Below are 21,804 nucleotides of genomic sequence, written 5' to 3'. Positions count from 1 at the left end.
AGTTACGCGCATCCCAACACTGAGACAGAAAGCAGGTTTCATTGGAGCAGGAGTCAAAGCTACTATTGGATAAGATAAACAGAAATGGGGGGTATACGCATACTGGAGAAGGTGGAAAAAGGGAATTAGGTGACTCTGGACCTGATTTTGCTGAACACGTGTAGTTCTCGTTGCTATGGGTCATGATCATGTTCCAGTGTTTGCGCATGTGGTTATTCTCGCACCAAAAGGTGATATTTTTTACACCAATTCCCCCACCCTGGAGGGCGGAAAAGGGGGAGAGGTCGGTACACGAGCCATTGACTCCACACAGCATTCATTTATGGAAGGGGTTCATGCTCAGCTGCTGACGAAACTCGCCTTCGAGCACCTTTACTGGCCACCAAGCTTCATTGGCTGGCCGTCCCTCCATATCTGGGGAGATGGTAAACTCCTGCCTCTCAGTTGCCTACGTTACTACAGTTGACTGACAGTCAGTCCAGGGCCACAGCTCTCCCTCATAGTCGCCCACACAATGGGAGGCACATTTGGGTTGACGAGGCCTGTCGGTGGAATTGTTCCTGGGAGAGTGTACAAATGTGCCATTGATCCAGAGAACCATCTGGTGGATAGTCATGTTCTTATAGGGCGGGCTCCCTTCCTTATTAGGCCCTTCAAATTTAGCTGACATAACGGGGAGGCCACTGGCCTCTAGAATTATGTCACTGAACCATCCGTATTTCCTCTGTTTCAGGGAGATACAGCCAGCTAGATTCTGAGTGGTGAAGCATAATGACCCATTAGTTACGAAGGATCGGTTTTCCCCCAACGGGGCTGTTAGGGTGTCCTTTTCTAGGTAGGGCAAGTTCATACTAGAGTTGGTGGTGAAAAAGCGGGGAAAAATGGCTGCATTGAAACGGACAGGCATAGGCTTAGGAAAGGCAGACAGGATTCCCCATCTCAATACTCCCTGAGTCGGGGTCTCCAGTGTCAGGAGCAGGGTCAGGAGGTACAGCGAAGTCATCTCCTTTGTTTAGGACTTTCCTCGTTAGGCGCTCCGGGATCCAGAAGGGATTTTCTTCACCCTGGGGGAAAACACACACAGCTCCCCTGGATCTGATTATGATTGGATCCGGGCCCTTCCATTGGTTAGATAACACGTCCTTCCATTTTACTAGTTCTTGTGGGTCTTTTGGCCACTGATTATGGCGATCTGCTGCTGTATGGCCTTGAGCATCCAGATTCAAAAAATTTATAGTGAAAAGTGCTAGGGCTATGGCAGTTTTTGGTGTGGGGGGTATATCTTCAATTCCCCCTTTTTGTTTAAGTAAATAGGATTTGAGCGTGCGGTCGCACAATCCCTTGACCCTGTGGGTTGTAGGGAAGGCCAGTGATATGTTTTATCTCCATGTGATGACAAAATTGAGCAAATTTTGTAGAGGTATAGGCTGGGCCATTGTCTGTTTTCAGAATCTGTGGTAACCCCCATGCGCTCCAAGCCTCAAGGCAGTGCTGGATGACATGGGAAGCTTTCTCTCCTGACAATGAGGAAGCAAAGATGACTCCTGAACAAGTATCCACGGATACATGTACATATTTCAGTTTCCCAAAAGACGAAATATGCGTCACATCCATTTGCCAAACTTGTAAAGGCCTAATACCTCTGGGGTTGATCCCAACATGAGGTGTGGGAAGGAAGCTGCAGCAATGTTGGCAGCTAAGGACAATGTTCCTAGCTTCGGCCCTGGTTATGCTAAACTGCTTGCGCAGTGTTTCGGCAGTGACATGAAATTGTGTATGGAATTTTGAAGCTGTGGTGATAGGGTCTAGCAGGGGAAAAGCTATATTTCTGGTTGCGAGGTCTGCCAGGTGGTTGCCTTGAGTCATAGGCCCGGGAAGGCCTGAATGTGCTCTGATATGAGTTATATACAAAGGAGATTGCCTATGAAGTAGTGCTGATTGTATCTGTTTGAACAAAGTGGCTACTGGGCTGGACGCTTTGATTAGCCCGGCCACTTCTAGAGATTTGACTGCATTAACTACATAACAGGAGTCAGACACAATATTTAAAGGTTCAGGAAAGATTTGTAGGACCTCTAAGACTATGCGACATTCCACTATTTGTGGAGTGTCAGGCGTGTAGCCTTTTGTCACAACTTTGCCATCATGGACATAGGCACCTGTGCCTGTCTTAGACCCGTCCATGTAAACTGTTTTTCCATGAGGCAGCGGGGTTAGGCTAGTGACCCGAGGAAATACTAGGAGATGATTTTTGGCGAAGTTGATGAGGGGATGTTTAGGGAAATGATTATCAAAGGTTCCTGAGAAACTGTAAGCAAGTATGGCCCAATCATCGTTCATAGCACATAATACTTGTATCTGTTCTACGCTGTAAGGGGTTATAATTTTAGCTGGAGCCTCTCCGAAATGTGTCATGGAGGTTTTTACTCCTCTCAAAACAAGTTTGGCCACGGCTGCCGGATAGTACTCTATTGTCCTAGCCTGAGAGGCTTGGGGATGAATCCAGATCAGTGGGCCGTGCTGCCATAAGACTGCTGTTGGCAGCTCTGGGGTGGGAAGGACACACAACTCAAAGGGTTCATTCAATTGAACCCTATTTAGCTGTGCTGTCATCAAAGCCTGTTCCACTTTGCGAATGGCTTGTAATGCCTTAGGTGTGAGGGAGCGCGGTGACGTTAGTTGTGGGTCTCCTTCTAGGGTTTTAAATAGTGGAGTCAATTCAGTGGTGGGTATCTTTAAGTATGGGCGCAACCAATTAATATCCCCTAGGAGTTTTTGGAAGTCATTCAAATTTCGCAATTGATTATGTCTTATCTCAAGCTTTTGGGGGCAAATTACATCTGTGTAAATGGTTGCTCCTAGGAATTTGCTAACACTAGATTTTTGGACCTTCTCGCTTGCTATATTCAGTCTCCAATTTTCTAGGGATCTAGTGAGATCTATATATGCTTCTTCTATTTCTGCTGGTTGTGGGGAGCAAAGAAGGATGTCATCCATGTAATGGATGATCTTTAGCGTGGGATAGGTCTTACGAATTGGGTCTAGCGCTCGCTGAACGTACAGTTGACATATGGTGGGGCTATTTGCCATTCCTTGAGGGAGGACCTTCCACTGAAATCTGGCATCGGGTTGTTCATGGTTAATAGCTGGCAAAGTAAAAGCAAATCTTTCCCTGTCCTTGGAGCTTAGAGGTATAGAAAAGAAACAATCTTTAATATCTATTATGAGCACTTTCCATTCTTTGGGTAAGGCAGAGAGGAGTGGCAGTCCCCGTTGTACGGGTCCAAGCATTCTCATTTGAGCATTTACTGCTCTCAGATCATGAAGCAACCTCCATGATCCTGACTTTTTCCTGATTACAAATATGGGTGTGTTCCATGGGGACACAGAGGGTTCTAGGTGTCCCACTTGGAGCTGCTCTTGCACTAAGCAATGAGCTGCTTCTAATTTTTCAGAGGATAGGGGCCACTGAGGAACCCATACGGCCTCCTCTGTGAGCCAAGGTATGGGCATGGCATCTTCAATGGCCCCTATGAAAAACCCAGGCCGTGACGGTCATTCTTTACTTTGGGCAGGATGGGCTCTATGCGTCCCTGTTGGTGTTTCCCCAGCCCCTTGCCAGGGATGTATCCCATGTCCATCATCATGCCTTGGGCGGGGGTGGAGTATTCATTAATGAGTTTGAGGCCTAAGTCTCTCATGACATCCCTCCCCCATAAATTGACCGGTAGAGGGAGTACATAAGGGGTGACTGTACCCTCTTGTCCTTCAGGGGCTCGCCATTTCAATGGTTTGGCACTAATTGAAGGGCTTGAGTCATATCCTAAACCTTGTAATGAATGTGAGGATTGGGTCACAGGCCACATGGAGGGCCACCAGGTTGCAGAGATAATACTTTTATCTGCTCCAGTGTCTAGGATTCCCTCAAAGCTCTTTCCCTCTATTTGAAGAGTTAATTTTGGTCTGTCTGCTAAATCTAATACTATGAAGGCTGAATCCCAGTCAGAGGAGCCGAAGCCCCTTTCTCCCCTCTCCGTGTTGGTAGCAGGATAATTGGTGTGGAGACTAGGTAAAACTAAGAGCTGGGCTATGCGGTCTCCCGGAGATATAGGGTAGATTCCTCTGGGAGCCGAACACATGATTTTTACCTGTCCTTCATAATCTTGATCTATAACTCCGGGATGAACTACCAGGCCTTTCAATGCAGCAGAAGAGCGCCCTAGGAGTAACCCAATGGTATTTGGTGGTAGGGGGCCTTTAAAGTCTGAAGGGATAGGCTGAACTCCCATCTGTGGAGTCAACACTATTCTGGTGGTGGCACGGATGTCCAATCCCGCGGAACCTGAAGTGGCTCTCCTTGGGGGGCCTGGTTGTTCCCGAATGACACTTGCATGCTGGTTGCCCCATATATTTGCGGGCCCTGGTGACGGGGGCCCCTCTGGGCATTTTTTGGCAGTTCTAAGGGTTTCCCTTCTATATCTTTAATAGACCGGCACTCATTAGCCCAATGCCTGCCTTTCTTACACTTAGGGCACAACTCAGGGGTCTTTTGGGTTGTTTGTTCTGAAGCTGGGCTCCTACACTCTCTCTTTATATGTCCTAATTTCCCGCATTGAAAGCATTTGATACTTCTGTTAGTGATCCTGGCTTGTTTGTGGCTCTGTAATATGGCCGCGGCTAGGCCCGCATTGGTGAGTGGCCCTCCTATTTCTCTACAGGCTTTCAACCAGGTATGTATCCCTTTTTGTTTCCAGGGTGTTATCGCCTGTCTGCATTCCTTGGTACATTGTTCAAATACTAATTGCTCCACTAGGGGCATTGCTTGTTCCTGATCTCCAAATATTCTGCCTGCGGCCTCCATCATACGAGCGACAAAGTCAGAAAATGGCTCGCTCGGCCCCTGAATAATTTTTGTCAAATTGCCTGATACTTCTCCTTTGTTGGTGAGGGCTTTCCATGCCTTGGCGGCACACGTGTTTATTTGTGCGTATACCTGTAAGGGGAAGGCGGTCTGGTTGGCTACCCACTGTCCTTGGCCCGTCAGCATATCATATGACCACGCAGGCTGTCCTTCGGCCGCATTTGCCCGTGCCTGGGTCATGCTGATATCATGCCACAATGCCTTCCATTCTATGTATTGCCCCATACTAGAAAGGCATGCCTTAGTTACATATTGCCAGTCTGCGGGTGTCATGGCTGTCTCTGTTAATCTCTCAACTTGTGCTATGGTATAGTTGGCACTGACCCCATACGCTCGGACGGATTCCGCTAAGTCTTTAACTTGTTTATGACTCAGGGGTTGGTGAGAGCGTACACCGTTATCCTCAAATACAGGAAACATTTGTCTAATTGCCTGAAGAGTATCTGGGTGGCAAAAGGAGAGTGCGCCACTCACGTAAGGTGGCGGGGCAACGGGTGTCGGGGGACACCCTGCTCTCATTTTTTCCTTGGTCCGCTTTTCAACTTTGCTGGTTCCCTTACTTCTACACTCTGCGATTTTATTTTCTTCCCCTTCCTCTGCGGACGTTAATTCCTCCTCAGATTCCCTATTGGAGAGTTGGAGGTCCCTCAACTCTTTCCAGGGGTATTTACTATTTTCTCCGAGGCGATCGTCACTCGCTTCTCGGGGCTCTTTCGCTTTTGCCCTAGGCGGGCTTTCTCCCTCACTCTGGGGTTTCTTTACCTTCGTTTTTGTGGCCTTTTTTCGGCCGCGTGCGCTCTCTGTTTCCCGTTCCGTTTCTGACATGCTCTCTTGGATATCTGTCAATGCTCTCTGACCTTCTTTTATTACCTTTTCACATCTCTCATCTTGCAGACAAGCTCTAATCAGTTTCCAGAGGGGCCTGGTGCCTCCCCTCAGGCTACCCTCCTCCTCCTCTCTATCAAGATCTTTCCCCAGTTTGTCCCAGCTCGGGATTGAGAGGGACCCTGAACAAATGAACCAGGGGGCCACATGGTCTATCTCCTTCACAAAAGATCCTAAGACTTTGCTGGAGACCTTCAAGTTTTGCTCTTTGAGAGCTGTCTGCAGCGCCGTGACTAATGACGGTGCATTCCCCATGGTGCCTCCTTATTTACAGAGAACCATCAACCATCATCCTAAAAAGCAGGGGCCTCTCGGAACTTACCCCTCCGGGCTTTCTTCTGACCTGCAGTTCTGAATCCTCTCCAGATGTCTGAAGGGTCCTCCCTGTGCCGGTGATGTTCTGGTTCCCGGGATTCGGCACCACTTGTCGCGTGCCCTGTCCTCGCCGGCAAGAACAGCATGCAACAACAGCAGGATTCTTCTGCAGAAAGCTTTATTCTTCAGCTCTTTGTGAAACAAATGAGTTGGGCAGGACCCAGAGGGGAAGGAGAGGCTTGCTTATATAGTTCTCATGCTCTAACCTGGTTGGTGCGGCTCCATATGCCTTATTAGCATAACCATTTGGTGGGTCTCATTGGTCCTTATGCCAAGGCGCAATTAGCATGTAGTTTAGTGGTGTGGGATGATTTGTCATTAGGAAGTTCGGGGCCTTCCGGCTGCCCTGCATTGGGCGCTATTTTCTGAGCGCGGCTGCCAACATGGTCCTGAATTTTATTGGCTTCCATATGATTTAGATTTTTTTCCCATCCCTCCTTTAATTATTTGAAGTAGAATGTCCCTTGTTATGTATGTGCATTAAGATTCTACTTAGATTTTATTTATGATACCTAGCAGAAGACAAGTTGGTGTTCTATGATACATCATAATAAAGATGATTACATCTATAAAATCTAGAAAGGAGAAGGCTTCTAGAATAGAGGAAGGGAATTTTCACTCAGGAAGTGGGTACAATATTTTCTTTTGCAGCATGTTCGAACTATGAAATGCATGGAGGAGTTATGGGAGGTCCCATCGGTAAAATTGTGTGAGCATGTTTTGCTAATATGTGTTTATTTACTTACTTCTAAGTTATATATCAGTACCTCAGAAATAATATATTATTATATTCTATATATGAATAAAGCATATGTGAATACAAAGCATACACAAATATAGACTTATAAAAAAGAGATATACTATGTAAAAAGAAGTTCTAATATTTCCCTCCTGCATCCCAGTAGATTATCTTGGAGACCAGGCAGTACCCTAGGAGGGCAGAAAGACCAGATCAGAAGAGGGGCCAGGACATTGTCCTGGGCAGGCCTTGGGAATTTTCATGAGAATCCCTGTTAGGCTTGGTCAGGGAAAAGGGAACAGCAGTTTCTATTTCCACTTCCTGCTGATTTCTTATCAGGCTGGCTGACTGTCTGTTGTGCTCTTGCCAGCTGACAGTCTTCTATCAGAGCTATCAAGGGTGGGTTAGTCAATGGGGAGGGTAATACTCTAAGTGGTGTGTATTGGGATAAGCATGGAAGGGAGAGATTTGGAGTGACTATATTAAAGATGACTCATAGACCAGAAATAAATGCAGGCAGCCTTGTGTTTTCATGAGAAAGTGTGTCTGAAGTAGCAAAGGGTCTTCCTCTTCTTGTTGGGGCAGGTGGTAAGAAGAGTGAGATGTTCTAGAAGGTAATTAAAGGGAAAGGAGGAATCTAACAGAGTCCGCTGAGCAGGGAAATAATAACCTTTTGTAACAAGCTTTGATTTGTGTCTGTCTAAGATCTGGTCTGTGGCCATCTCATTATCAGGGAAGCTGGGATGTTCAGATGGAAGATTTTCTCCTTAGATTCCTAAGGTACCTCTCCTATGTCCTTTTAAAAACAAAATTACTTTCAGCTTCACAAAGGATTGGTTTTTCTTCCAGAATGTGGTTCAATCTTGCACCTTTTACCATCCTCTTGTCTTCATTTAATCATTTTCTCAAATGTATACTTGTTCACTCCATTCATTCATTTATATATTTATTCACTTTATTCACTCATTCGGTGTTTATAGAAGACCTGCTATAATCTAGGAACTGAGAATATCCATGAGTGTCTAAGTAGATAGGAATCTGGGTATTTCTAAGTGTAAAGCCTTGTGAGGTGTATTTCCAACTGAAGAGACTTTTTCTAGGAGTACTTTACTAACCAGTCTGACTTTCTTCTTATTAGATTTTGAATTTCAAACTTACATAAAAGGAAAATCATGAAAAGTTATTTAATATGTGTACTGTTGTTTTCAGGTGCAAAGGGTCAAGTTAATCATTGACTCATGCAAGACCCCTCTTTGTTTTATTATTTACTTTTGTTTCTTTACCCAGTTCCCATTACCCTGCCCCTTTCTGCTGTAGGCACTCACTCTAATACATATGATATTGTTGGATTCTCCCAGAGGAGGACGCCGCCCCAAATCACTCACGAAAGGCGTCTCTTGATGCAACAAGCAAGAGGAATTTATTCAGGAACCAGCTAGCTGGGGTCCAAGTGTTAGCCCGACACAGCGGGTCTCAACAAGGACCCCGAGCAGTCAAAGCCGGAGGTTTTTATAGCATTTTCTAAAAAGACAGTATTGTTCTACAAGCATGTAACAGGGTTTTTTTTCCAAGGACGCATAAATCTTCGGTTGGCGCCACATCCCGGGGGTTTCACGAGATAAGAACACCCTCAGCCATACAGTGTTTCAGCAAGATAAGCTTGGTATGTATGACTAACTGACCAAGGTTAGCTGTCTGAAGGCCGCAGCTGCCCACCACCTGGTGCTCATGATTAACTTGTTTTTCACCTTGTTTTTCAAGGGCTTTCTGAACATATTCAGAAAATGGCCTCTGGGTTTCTTAAGATGGCTGTGCTCAGGCTAACCTGCTGTCTTCACTGAATGTTTAGGTCCTACATTTCCCCACTTTCTCTTTGATCATTCCAATCATGGAATGTTCGTTTCTTCTTGCTGCGTAAGAGAGTGATACTGCTGCCTCAGCATTAGTACCTGAACGGCACTCACTCTTTCTCTAACAAAGGATATTAGCCGATTTAAAACACAGGGACCAAAAGTGAGAAGCAATACAAGAATAAGCAGGGGTCCCTTTAGGGTGGATATCAGGGTTGTAAGTCATGGGGATCGAGTAAACCAGGATTCAAATAGACTTTGGCTAGCCTCCCGTTCTCTCTTCCTTTGATCTAGTCTTCGCCTATTCTGCAGCACTACTTCAGAAAGAGAGGTTAGGGACTCTTCAAGTTTAGTAATGGATTGTTCTATAGTTTTCAAATCTTCATCAATAGCTGCCCTTAGTCCCTCATAGTGTTGGTTTCCTGTTCGGTGTCGTCTTATGTAAACGGGGTCTCCCACCTGGAACTGATGAGGCACCGACAGGTCTTCTGGCCGATAGGCTTCCCGGATGGTGGCCCACACTTCTCTCTGTACAACTTCTAGGGCCTGTAACCTTTCAAGCAGAAACTTATTAGTTACACATTCGGGGGATGCGTGGAGGTGAGCCAGCTCAAGTGGAGCTGGGGCTCCAAACATTATCTCAAAGGGTGTTAGCCCAAAGCGGCTGGGAGTGTTTCGGACTCGAAATAAAGTGAAGGGAAGGAGGACCAACCAATCACACAAACCAGTCTCTATGGTCAATTTAGTCAAGGTCTCTTTTAGAGTTCTATTCATCCTTTCTACCTGTCCTGAGCTCTGGGGCCTGTATGCACAATGCAATTTCCAATCTGTCCCCAGGATCTTGGCCAATCCCTGACTTACCTGGGCAACGAAAGCAGGTCCATTATTGGAACCGATTACCTTGGGGATTCCGAACCTCGGAAAAATTTCTTCAAGTATCTTTTTGGATACCGTCTGGGCTGTCTCGGTCTTGGTGGGGAAAGCCTCTGTCCATCCTGAAAAAGTATCTAAAAAAACTAAAAGGTACTTATGTCCATATTTAGCAGGCTTAATTTCAGTGAAGTCAACTTCCCAGTAAGCTCCCGGCCGATCTCCGCGAAGCCTTTTTCCGCATATCATTTGATGTCTATTCACATTTACTAGTTGGCAAGGAACACAATTCTTCACCACCTCGTCTGCCATTTTTTCTAAACCAATGATATGATAAGGGGAGTGTCGAACCAGGGCTTTTAGGTTCTTGGCTCCTAAATGTGTCAATTGATGTAATTGCCTCAAATATTCTCCTGCCTCTTTCTGGGGCAGAATGTTTTTCCCATTTCCTGACTTATATGTTCCGAGGGGTGAAGATTTTTGGAACCCCAGTTTGTCCATCCGAGCGAGATCCTCAGGTGTATACTGTAAGCTCTTGATACATATTGCTTCCGGGTGCACCTGGAGGGGTAAAATGTTCATTCCCTGAGCTGCTTGTTTTGCGGCTTGGTCCATCCTCCGGTTTCCTTGAGCTATTGGAGAGTCATCTTTCTGATGTCCAGGGCAATGTATTATCGCTACTTCCTTAGGCCTATGGATGGCGTCTAACAAATCTAAAATTTCCTGTTTGTTTTTAACATCTTTCCCGGCAGAAGTTAACAGCCCTCTCTGTCTATAAATAGCCCCGTGTATATGAGCGGTGGCAAAAGCGTATCGGCTGTCAGTGTAGACATTAAGTCTCTTACCTTCTGCCATCCTTAGAGCCTGAGTCAAGGCAACGAGTTCCGCTCGCTGGGCAGAAGTGCCCATTGGGAGTCCGCTGGCCACACGATTCGGTCATCATCTACTACTGCAGCTCCCGCCTTCCTCTTACCTTCCATGATGTAACTGCTCCCATCTGCATACCAAGTCAGGAGCCCTGGTCCTTCCAGGGGCTGATCTCGTAAGTCCCGGCGGGTCCCTGTCTCCTCAGCCAGGATTTCCTGGCAGGTATGGAGTACTTCTTTCCCCGGATCGGGGAGCAGAGTAGCCGGGTTTAGGATGGCGGGCAGGGCAAATTCCACACGATCGCGATTTAGGAGCAAGGTTTGGTAGTGAGTCATTCTGGCATTTGACATCCATCTTTCGGGTGGTTGCCAAATTACACTTTCCAGCGCATGTGGAGCAACTATAACAAGCTTCTGTCCCAGAGTTAGTTTATCAGAATCTTTAACTAAGAGGGCCACAGCCGCCACCACTCTCAAGCAGGCAGGCCATCCACTACTCACTGGGTCTAATTTATTTGACAAGTAAGCGACTGGTCTCTTCCAAGGTCCCCATTGCTGGGTCAACACTCCCCGAGCCACTCCGCTCCGTTCATCCACAAAGAGGACAAATGGCTTAGTCACATCTGGCAATGCCAGAGCAGGTGCCGACAAGAGGGCTTTCTTAATGTCATCAAAGGCCTGTTGTTGTTCAGGTCCCCATACAAACGGGACCGCCCCTTTGGTTAGGGGATACAGAGGGGCGGCTAAGGTGGCATATCCGGGTATCCACAATCTACAAAACCCTGCCATCCCCAGAAACTCGCGAACCTGGCGTGGAGTAGTGGGTACCGGGATCTGCATCACAGTCTGCTTTCGGGCTTCAGTTAGCCACCTTTTCCCCTCTCTCAGGGAATATCCCAAATAAGTCACTTGTTGTTGACAAATCTGTGCCTTCTTGGCAGATGCCCTATACCCCAATTTAGCAAGTTCAGTCAAAAGGGCTCCAGTGGCCTCTTGGCAGGCTTCCTGAGTAGGGGCTGCTATCAGTAAGTCATCAACATTTTGTAACAAAGTTACCTGTGGGTTGGAGGCTCGGTAAAAGGCCAAGTCCTGACGTAAAGCCTCGTCGAAGAGGGTGGGTGAATTCTTTTGTGGCAAGCGAGTCCAGGTCAATTGTCCAGTAGTTCCTGTGGAGGGGTCTTTCCATTCAAAAGCAAACAGCGGTTGGCTACTCTGGTGCAGGCGCAAACAAAAGAAGGCGTCTTTTAAATCTAAGACTGTATACCAGGTGTTTTCCGGGGCCAGGGAGCTTAGCAGGTTATAATGGTTCGGCACAGTGGGATGAATGTCCTGTACCCTTTTATTAACTTCTCTTAAATCTTGCACTGGTCGATAATCTCCTGTTCCCGCTTTCTTTACAGGCAGTAAGGGAGTGTTCCATGGGGATTTACATTTTGCTAATATCTCCTGCTCTATGAGCCGCTGGATATGGGGTCTAATTCCATCTTTAGCTTCTTTACTCATTGGATATTGTCTCACAGTCACTGGCAGGGCTGAGGCTTTTAATTCTATGACCACCGAGGGCTGGTTCACAGCAAGCCCCATACCCGCCGTCTCCGCCCAGGCCTTTGGAAACTGGTTGAGCCACCCCTGACTAACTCGGGAGGGTTCTGGTTCCTTAAAAAGACAGTACTCGTCTTCTAATCTAATGGTCAGGATACTTAGGCCCAAAGGTTTTTTTCTCCTGATTAGTCACTCGAGTGTCTTCAGCCTGAAAGGATATTTGGGCCCCGACTTTGGTCAAAATGTCTCTTCCTAATAGGGGTGTGGGGCATTCCGGTATGACAAGGAATGAGTGGTTTACTCATCCCACTCCTAAGTCTACCATTCTTTGGGTAGTCCATGCATATTGTTTCTGACCTGTAGCCCCGAGCACCCAAGACTTTTTGCCAGAGAGGGGGCCCCTAGCTTGAGTCAGTACAGAATGTTGAGCACTGGTGTCCACCAGAAACTCAATGGGTTGCCCCTCCACCTTCAGGGTTACCCTAGGCTCGGGGAGGGGCTCCAAGCACCGTCCTCCCTAATCTTCTTCCTCCAGCAGAGACAACACCTTCTTCGGAGGTCCCCGCGGTGGCTTCTTAGGGCACTCTTTCACCCAATGCCCCTTTTCTTTGCAGTATGCACATTGGTCCTTCTCTAAAGGGGCCCGGTTGCCCAGGTGCCCTGCCTTGCTAGTTCTGCCACTGGAGGGCGACTGTCCCTTACCTTCTACTACTGCGGCCAAGATCCTTGCTAAATTCTTCTCATGCCTTCTATCTCTTTTTTCTTCTTTACTTTCTCTTTCCTTCTCTTTCCTTAACTCTTTCTCTTCCTCAGTCTCCCTCTTGTGATAAACTTTCTCAGCCTCTTTTATCAAATCTTTCAACAACAAATCTTGTAAACCTTCCAGACTCTGAAGCTTCTTTCTAATGTCGGGTGCTGACTGCCCGATAAAAGCAAGGGCCACTGAAGCACTATGCTCCTCAGAAGTGGGATCAAAAGGAGTGTACCGCCTGAAGGCTTCCATCAGGCATTCTAAGAACACTGCGGGTGCCTCGGTGGCTCCCTGACTGACCTCTCTTACCTTGGCCAAATTGGTGGGGCGTCTGGTGGCCCCACGGAGACCCGCCACCAAAGCCTGGTAATAGGTGGTTAGTTGCTCCCTACCTTCTGGAGAATTAAAGTCCCAGTTGGGTCTGGTCAACGGAAAACCCCTCTCTATGTCATGAGGGAGTTGCGATGGTCATCCATCGGTCCCAGGCACGTTCTTTCGTGCCTCCAGGAGGATCCTCTCTCTTTCTTTCGTGGTGAAGAGCACCTGCAAAAGCTGCTGACAATCATCCCAAGCGGGCTGGTGAGAAAACATTAAGGACTCTATTAGCCCAGTTAGTCTTTGTGGTTCCTTTGAAAAGGGAGGGTGATTAGCTTTCCAATTATATAAGTCAGCAGAGGAAAATGGCCAATATTGCAGAGGTTGGAAAGGGGGTTCTCCCTCTTCCCTGATGATGGGAACTCCATAGGACAGGAGAGGAAAAAATACCCGATGGGTCCAAGGTGGCCCCTCGGCGGCGCCGAGTTCCCTGGGCAGGCCCCGGAGCCACCCCCACTGCCTCGGCATCAGGGACTGAGGGTGCCGGGGGTGGCAGCGCCGGCAGTGCTGGGGGAGCCAGGGGTGGTGGCGCCGGGGCTGGGGGTGCCGTACGGGCAGGGGGAGGAGGGGGATAAGGAGGGGGATCATCAACCATAAGCAAATCTTGAGTGTCAGGGTGAACTCTGGTAGTAGTTTCTTTTTCCTTGCCCTGAAGTTTGGTCTGGGCAGCTAGAACTCGAGGGCCCTTTTTCTTTTGCACCCAGGGCTTTACCCAGGGCGGTGGGTTTTCCACCAACTCTTGCCAGACTACAATGTAGGGTTGCTGATCCGGATGTCCTTGAGGCGAATCCTGGAAGACAACGGCTTTTACTGCTAATAAAGTGGGGAAATCAAAAGTCCCCTCCGAGGGCCACCCAACATTGAAGGTGGGCCATTCGGAGGTACAGAAAGTCTGCCATGGTCCCTTTTTTACTTCTACTGACAAGTTATGCGCCCTCGCTCTGACTTCCGTCCAATGATCTAACATCAGGCTAAGGGGGGTCGTCACTGTCTGTCCCATTGTCAGTACAACAATAATTAGGCATGTAAAAGACACAAAAAACAAAGACACAGACAAATTAGACACACAGCGGCCGCTTTTCATTTTTCTCAGATTTTCAATCAGAAACCGAAATGAAGCGGAGGGTTGATACTCCTGGCACCCAAAAATCAACCCTATCTCATCAAGTTCACTTTGCCGGAAAAACAGATGAGAGGCTACCAGGCGTCCCTGGCCCTCCAATCTCCCAGAGGCGTCCCCCAGGGTTGCAGCCTGCGGCACTCCAAGTACGTCTACCGACCGCAGTCTCGACCCCTTTATGGGATCGGGACCACTGCCAGACAGAAGGTACCCTTTCAGAATTCCGACCGGTCTCACTGAAAAACAGAAAACAGAACACAGACAACTCAAAGTGTCACTAACCTTACCTTTGCCTCCAAGAGCAACTTCGGGAGTGAAGTGGGGTGAGCACACGATCCCGGATGAGCCCCCAAATGTTGGATTCTCCCAGAGGAGGATGCCGCCCCAAATCACTCACGAAAGGCGTCTCTTGATGCAACAAGCAAGAGGAATTTATTCAGGAACCAGCTAGCTGGGGTCCAAGTGTTAGCCCGACGCAGCGGGTCTCAACAAGGACCCCGAGCAGTCAAAGCCGGAGGTTTTTATAGCATTTTCTAAAAAGACAGTATTGTTCTACAAGCACGTAACAGGGTTTTTTTTTCCAAGGACGCATAAATCTTCGGTTGGCGCCACATCCCGGGGGTTTCACGAGATAAGAACACCCTCAGCCATACAGTGTTTCAGCAAGATAAGCTTGGTATGTATGACTAACTGACCAAGGTTAGCTGTCTGAAGGCCGCAGCTGCCCACCACCTGGTGTTCATGATTAACTTGTTTTTCACCTTGTTTTTCAAGGGCTTTCTGAACATATTCAGAAAATGGCCTCTGGGTTTCTTAAGATGGCTGTGCTCAGGCTAACCTGCTGTCTTCACTGAATGTTTAGGTCCTACAATATATGCCCTTGAATTTGTAAATATGTGTATTGTAAGATATGTATGGCTTGTGTTTTTCATTTACATAAATGGTATTATACATAGACTTTGCTCCTTTTAGATATTTTTCACTCAATACTTCGCCTTTTTTTTTCTTACATCTTTCCATGTTTCTGTATGTGTATCTAATTCGTTGCTTCTAAATTCTTCATAGAATCCTATAGCTGGAATCACTGTATTTTTCTTACGTAGTTTCTAATAATGTAGACCTGGTTTATATCTAATTTCCACTGCCACAAACAACACTGTGAGGAGCACCCTTGTTCATGTGACTGTACAGACCTGTGTGAGAGTCTGCATGGGATCACTCGGTCACCGTGTACCTGTTCACTTAGTTTTGTTTGGTACTGACAGATTGCTTCCAGAATACCTGTATTATTATTCCAATCAGTAGTATCTTTATTAAAGAAGAAAATGCAGCCCTGGGAGTTAGGGGATGTCAAAAATTTGTGTTTTTCTTAAGGATCTAAATAATTCAGAGGTGATCCTTACAAGTTTGGCACCGACAAGAGTGGACAGAACCTGAAGGATGACAACAGACAACAGACCTTTTGCCAGTGTGACCACATGCAGCCCAATTGCATCTCAATGCCACATGTTGTGTCTTTTCTAGGGCAGATTGGGATAAGTCTATCAGGGTATAGGAAACACAGGGTGCACCCTTTGATTGGTGGTACACTTCTTTGCCCCTCGATCAGAAACAGTTTGCGTTCATTTGGAACAGAAGATAGTATTCATTTACAGTCTGTAACTGACAAATGTTAATAGTCCATCCCTTTGTCATAACATAATCTGATGAGACCTAGACTGATTGGACATCCAGAAGAACACTTTGCTATTACATCAGAGATTATGCTAACTTGACAAGATGTGGCAAAAGATAGTGTGTTGGAAACCATAGTTAAGCATGTATGAGAAGGTATGAAATGAACACTGTGAAGATTCAGGGACTAACCATATTAGTGAAATTTCAGAAATCCAGGGGTCTGGAGCATATCAGGACTTTCCCTCCTAAAGTAACAAAAACAAAAATTATTGCATCTAACACTTCTCATTACAAAGAAAGAAGTACAGCGATCTCTTTTGGGTCTTGGTGGTAGTATAGTCCACATGAAAGACTGTGAACTTTGCATGAGGCCCCAAACAGACAAAACCTTTGTAGCAGGTCCAGGATATTCCTTCCAATTGGGATATACAGCTCAGCATATCCTGTACATTTAGAGGCACCTGGTGTGGGAAAAGATGAATCAAGTGACCATGTGGTCAGAACATCCCCATTATAAGATAGGCTTTGTCAGATCCACCAAGTCACAAAGTCGGGCAGGTGCAGCAGCTCTCCATTGTGAGATGTAAATGATACATCTGGGGTCCAACCCAGTTAGGACCAGAGGGCAAGTATATTGCACAAGGGCAGCTGTAGAGCTCTGGGCCATCCCACTAACCTTCCTCTTCTAAGTTGCTTGCAGGCAAAGGGACCCACCAGTATGCTGGAGTTGCTGGAGAACCAATAAAAATAGATGGATCTAGGTGGCATAAGGGATGGACCACATGGGATGCTGTGATATCCCACCTATATCCTGCTTCAAAGTGAAGGACTTATTCCTCAAGTTTCTGGTCAATAGCCCCCAGCTATCAGCCACCTTAGAGGATTGCCCTTAGCTGAAGAAAACTGCCTTGCCCAAAGTCACCAGCCTCCAGAAGTCCTCATTCAATGACTGGTAAATATAGGGACATAAAGTCTACGATAAACCTAATTCAGGACATTTCTGAAAGACCATCAATTCTAGTTATCTACTGCTGCATACCAAATCATCCCCAAACACAATAGTTTAAAAAGCAAGAATCACTTCATTATTCTGCAAGTTTTCTGTTTCTATTTTGCAAGCTCAGAAATTTGGGAGAGGATGAGCAGGAAAGTTGTGGCTGAAGGTCTCTTGCATGATCTCACCAGATAGCAGCTAAAGCTAAGACAGCAGCGGGCTGAGGCATCTGGTGGTTGACTGGGCATCTTTCTCTCGTCATGTAATCTCAGGGCCTTGCCATTTGCTTTCACCACACAGGCTTGTTTGGGCTTTCTCATAGCTTTCTCATAGCGGTCTTAGACTAGTCAGACTGCTTATATTGCCCCTGAATTCTTCAATAATTAGTGTGGAAGAGAACAACCTGGAGGCAGCATTCCCTTTCTGTGACACAGCCTTGGAAGTCACGTAGTCACTTTCATTATTCTCTTTTGGCTGATGTAGTCAAAAAGGCTCATCTGACATCAAGGAGAGAAGATATTGACCCTTTTCTTTCTTGGAAGGAATATCACAAGCACATTGTAAAAAGAGCATGTGGCATAGTGGGTATTGCAGGTGTTTTTGGAATATAGAATCCACTACACCATTCAGCTCTGGAGCTCCCCTCAGGTGCTACTGCTTGAAATGTGTCTTTCCAAAATTGATGTGTTAAAGCCCTAATTCCCAATGTGACTGTATTCAGAGACAGGGCTTTTAGGAGGTAATTAAGGTTAAATGAGGTCATAAGGGTTGGATCCTAATCCTATAGGACTCATGGGCTTATAAAAAGTGGAAGTGAGAGAGAGCTGTCTTTTTACACATACTCAGAGAAAAGGCATGTGCAGACACAGCAGGAAGGCAGCCGTCTTTAAGCCTGGAAGAGAGCTCTCACCAGAAAACAGCTCTCTCAGACTTTTATCTGGAATTTCTAGTCTCCAGAACCATAAGAAAATTGATTTCTGTTGTTTAAGCCATCCAGTGTGGTCTAGCAGACTAAGATAGATGGGCTGAGCCTTTTGTTGAGATTTCAACAAAAACCAAATTCTCCCTCTGCCCAATCCTTCCTGAAAGGTGACCTTCTAGAAAACCTTACCCACAACACCCTGATAGCCACTTAGGTTTCCCCATCTGCAAACTGCTTGAAAAGTTTATTTGCTCCTTTTTCTACTGTGTCCTATTTTTTATTATTAATTTCCAGGAGTTGATAGCACATCTTAAATATTAACCCTGTCTCAATTTTAAAAATTGCAAATATCTTCTTCTAGACCATCATCTGCCCATTAACTTTGTTTATAATGCTCTTTATTTTGTAGACATCTAGACATTTCATAATTTGGGCATCTATTTTAAGAAGCCCTTCCTTACCCATAAGTCTTAATCATGTTTGTATGTTTTCTTCTATTAGCTTTATAATTTTACCTTTCTTCTTTAGATCTTTATTCCATTAGGCATCCACTTTGAAAATGGTGTATTTACAAAGTCAAGACTCCTTTTCTCTAGAGAGTGTGTGAGTTTTCCCTATATTATTTTCTAAACAATATGTAATTTTCCCAATTCTTTTCTGAGAACATTTATTGTCTGTGAATCAATTTTATTTTACAGTTATGAAAGCTTTTTCGATATTCTACTTTATGATAGTGCATGCTCCTTTTTCCTTGATTCTGTTTTTCAAAATTGACTTGACTATTTGTATATTCTTATTCTTCCACAAACATTTTAGAATAAATTCTTAGTGTTTCTAAAAAAATTTTGGCTGGGAATTTTTATGGAATTGCATTGCATGTAGAGATTAATTGGGGAAGACTGACATTTTTATTGTTAAGCCATCCCATCAATGAATATGGTATAACTCTACATTTATTGAGATTATTAAAATGTTTGCAATTGTGGTTGAACTGAGACTACTAATTTAGTGATGCTCCCATTATTCTGTGTAGCTCATTTAACAAGGCTGATTTAGAAACCTGCATTGTTCATTGTATACTTGGTTTAGAAATACTAAATAAATACTCCCCCATAGTTATTTAAAACCTATTCCGTAATTAAGAAAAAAAGCAATTGATAAATGGAAAAAGATTATGAACAATGGCTCTTCAAAAACAATTACAAATATTTTTAAGTATGGAAAAAGATGCTCAGTTTCACCCATATTAGAGAAATACAAATCAGAAAAATAATGTACCCTACTTTACCCACCATATTGACAAGTTTCAAAAGTCTGATAATAATCTGTATCAACATGGTGTGAAGAAGCAAGTAACTCACATACGTTGCTGTTGGGATTCCAGACTGAAACAAACTATTTGAAGGGAAATTTTTTAATTATTCCAAAGTTAAAAATACATATACCATTTGAACTTGCAGTTCCTGTGGGTAGAAATTTATCCTTTAATTTTACTTACACATATGTGCGTAACGTTGTAAAAAAAAGGCTATTCGTTTCAGTGCTACTGATGAGCCGTCTTTAACGGTGGAACAAACTAAGTATCCCTCATTAGGTATGGTGAAAAAATTATTTGTACATTATTTGTACATCCATACAACAAAAAACTATTCAGCCTTTGAAAATAATTAGGTGTGCTTCTTTCCTGTGATATGCAGCCATGGCAAAGACTGTTATGTGGAAAGGCACTATGCAAAATATGTGTAAAGTACACTTCGACTGTACAAAGCAAAAGGGATACATTAATATACATGTTTGCATTCCCATAGAATATCTCTGGAGTGATAATTAAGAAGAGATAATAGTGGTTGCCTATGGGAAGGACAGCTCAGAACTGAAGGTTGAGGTAGGAGGAAGACTTTATATTACAGATCCCTTTAAACTTTTTGATTAATTTGTTAATGATATGTACATATTAGTTACGGAAACAAGTTAACGAAAATTATCCTAAAACTTAGTTTATTTTCTCATCTAAGTGGTACAATCTCATCCCATATTAAAGACTTTTTTTGCTATATTTACATTTGACCTAAAGATTTTATCCTTTTGGTGCATCATATGGTCTCATGTTCCTTTCTGAACAAAGAGATTAAGAGAAACGTTTTTCTACCAAAAAAATTGGAGGAAAAAACCCCCATGGTTTAACAATCTGTAGCAATAATAACTCCTCCTATTTAAAGTGTATGGGGATTGGAATAATGTTCCACTGCATTTGAACACTGTTGGACCGTAATCTGGAGAATTCCTAATATACATGTTATGGGCTGAATTGTGTCCCTCTTCCCCCAACAATGTGGAAATCCTACCCTGTACAAACTCAAAATGTGATTATATTTCAACATTACCTTTAAAGAGGTAATTAAATAAGATGTGGTCATGAGGGTAGGCCATAATCCAGTGCGACAGGGGTCCTTGTAGGAAGATGAGATTAGGACCAGACAGGTGTGAGGGAAGGCCATGTGTGGATATGGCAAGAAGAAGGCAGCCATCTGCACATCAGGGGAAGAGGCCTCGAAGGAAACCAACCCTGCCAGCATCTTGAGCTCAGGTTTCTAGCCTCCAAAACTGTGATAAAATAAATTTCTGTTATTTAAGCCATCCACTCTGTGGGACTTGTTGAGCATTAGAAAATGAATACAACAGGATAAAGCAATCTTATATAAGGAAAGAGAACAACGGACTGACCATTCTTAAGCTTTTTCTGAGGACCAGGGGATCACCTAAAATAATTGTATTTTGAATTCAAGTGCAGATGATAGCAGAGAAGAGGTCACCATCTGCACAACCAGGTAGCATTGGATATTATGAATGTGGGTATGTTCTCTCAGCCAAGGTTTCTGGAAAATGGGGAAACTCTGTGATGCAATTGATGCTTTAAGACAGATAACAGACGAGACTAATTCGCACATCAGGCAGATGGCTAAGCAAGGTGGAAATCTCTTCTGGGAGATACAGTAGAAAACATTAGGAAGAGAAAGTATTCATAGCCATTCCTAAAAACAAGAATAAGAACTCCCTGTGAATTAGGAAAAAGATAGTCCAAAAAGATGGCAGTAGATGGATGCTCAGCCCTTACTGCAGTAAGGCTAGACCAAATTGTATGCTGCTGCTAAAAGGCTGGGGTTGATGCCACTACTCAAAGGCTAGTCCTGCAGAAAGTTCACTGTATCAGGCACTATCACAAACCCGGGCACATGTTGGAGAATTCTTCCACTAGAGTGCATGCAGTAGATCCTTGTAGCCACCTCTAATTTCAGTTGCAGCAGCCCTGAATAGTTTCATGTATGTCTAGACACATGTTGAACAGGTCCAGGCTTCTGTGGATATCTTCTCTGCTTTATGCCCCAGGCCTTCTCCAAAACTAAGGGAACCCATTAGGCCCATAGGCAAACAACCCAAAAGTGTAAGGGAGTCAGCACTCCCAGGGGCAGCCCTCAACTAATGGGGGAGAGGAATCCTTTAGCAAACAGTTCTGGGAGGATTCTGTATGCTTCTCAGAGGTCCTGGGTGTACTGACTCCAAGCGCTCCCTTACGTTGGCTTTTCCTGCCGACTTAGCTCATTCTCACCACTCCTTTGCTTGTGATTCTGGGGATTCCTTTAAAATAAACTACTTACACCACTTTCTCAGGCTGTTTTCAGGAAACCTAAAGTAAGACAGTGGATAACCAAGAATCACACAATATCTGAGGATGGCCAGTACAGTGAAGGAAACTACTAATACCACAAAGAGAAAATGTTTATACCCAAAGAATGAGAAATAACATAAACAATCCAAAAATGGCTCTGAGTATTTAACGCCATCAGAGAGATAAAGAATTTTTGCAAACATGATACACGAGCAGATTATTAAACTACAAGAGGTACTTAAGAGACAAG

The sequence above is a fragment of the Manis javanica genome, chromosome 9 (assembly GCF_040802235.1).
Source record: "Manis javanica isolate MJ-LG chromosome 9, MJ_LKY, whole genome shotgun sequence".
Taxonomy (NCBI): Eukaryota; Metazoa; Chordata; class Mammalia; order Pholidota; family Manidae; genus Manis; species Manis javanica.
The sequence above is the reverse complement of the archived record's forward strand: the minus strand, read 5'-3'. Positions refer to the sequence as shown.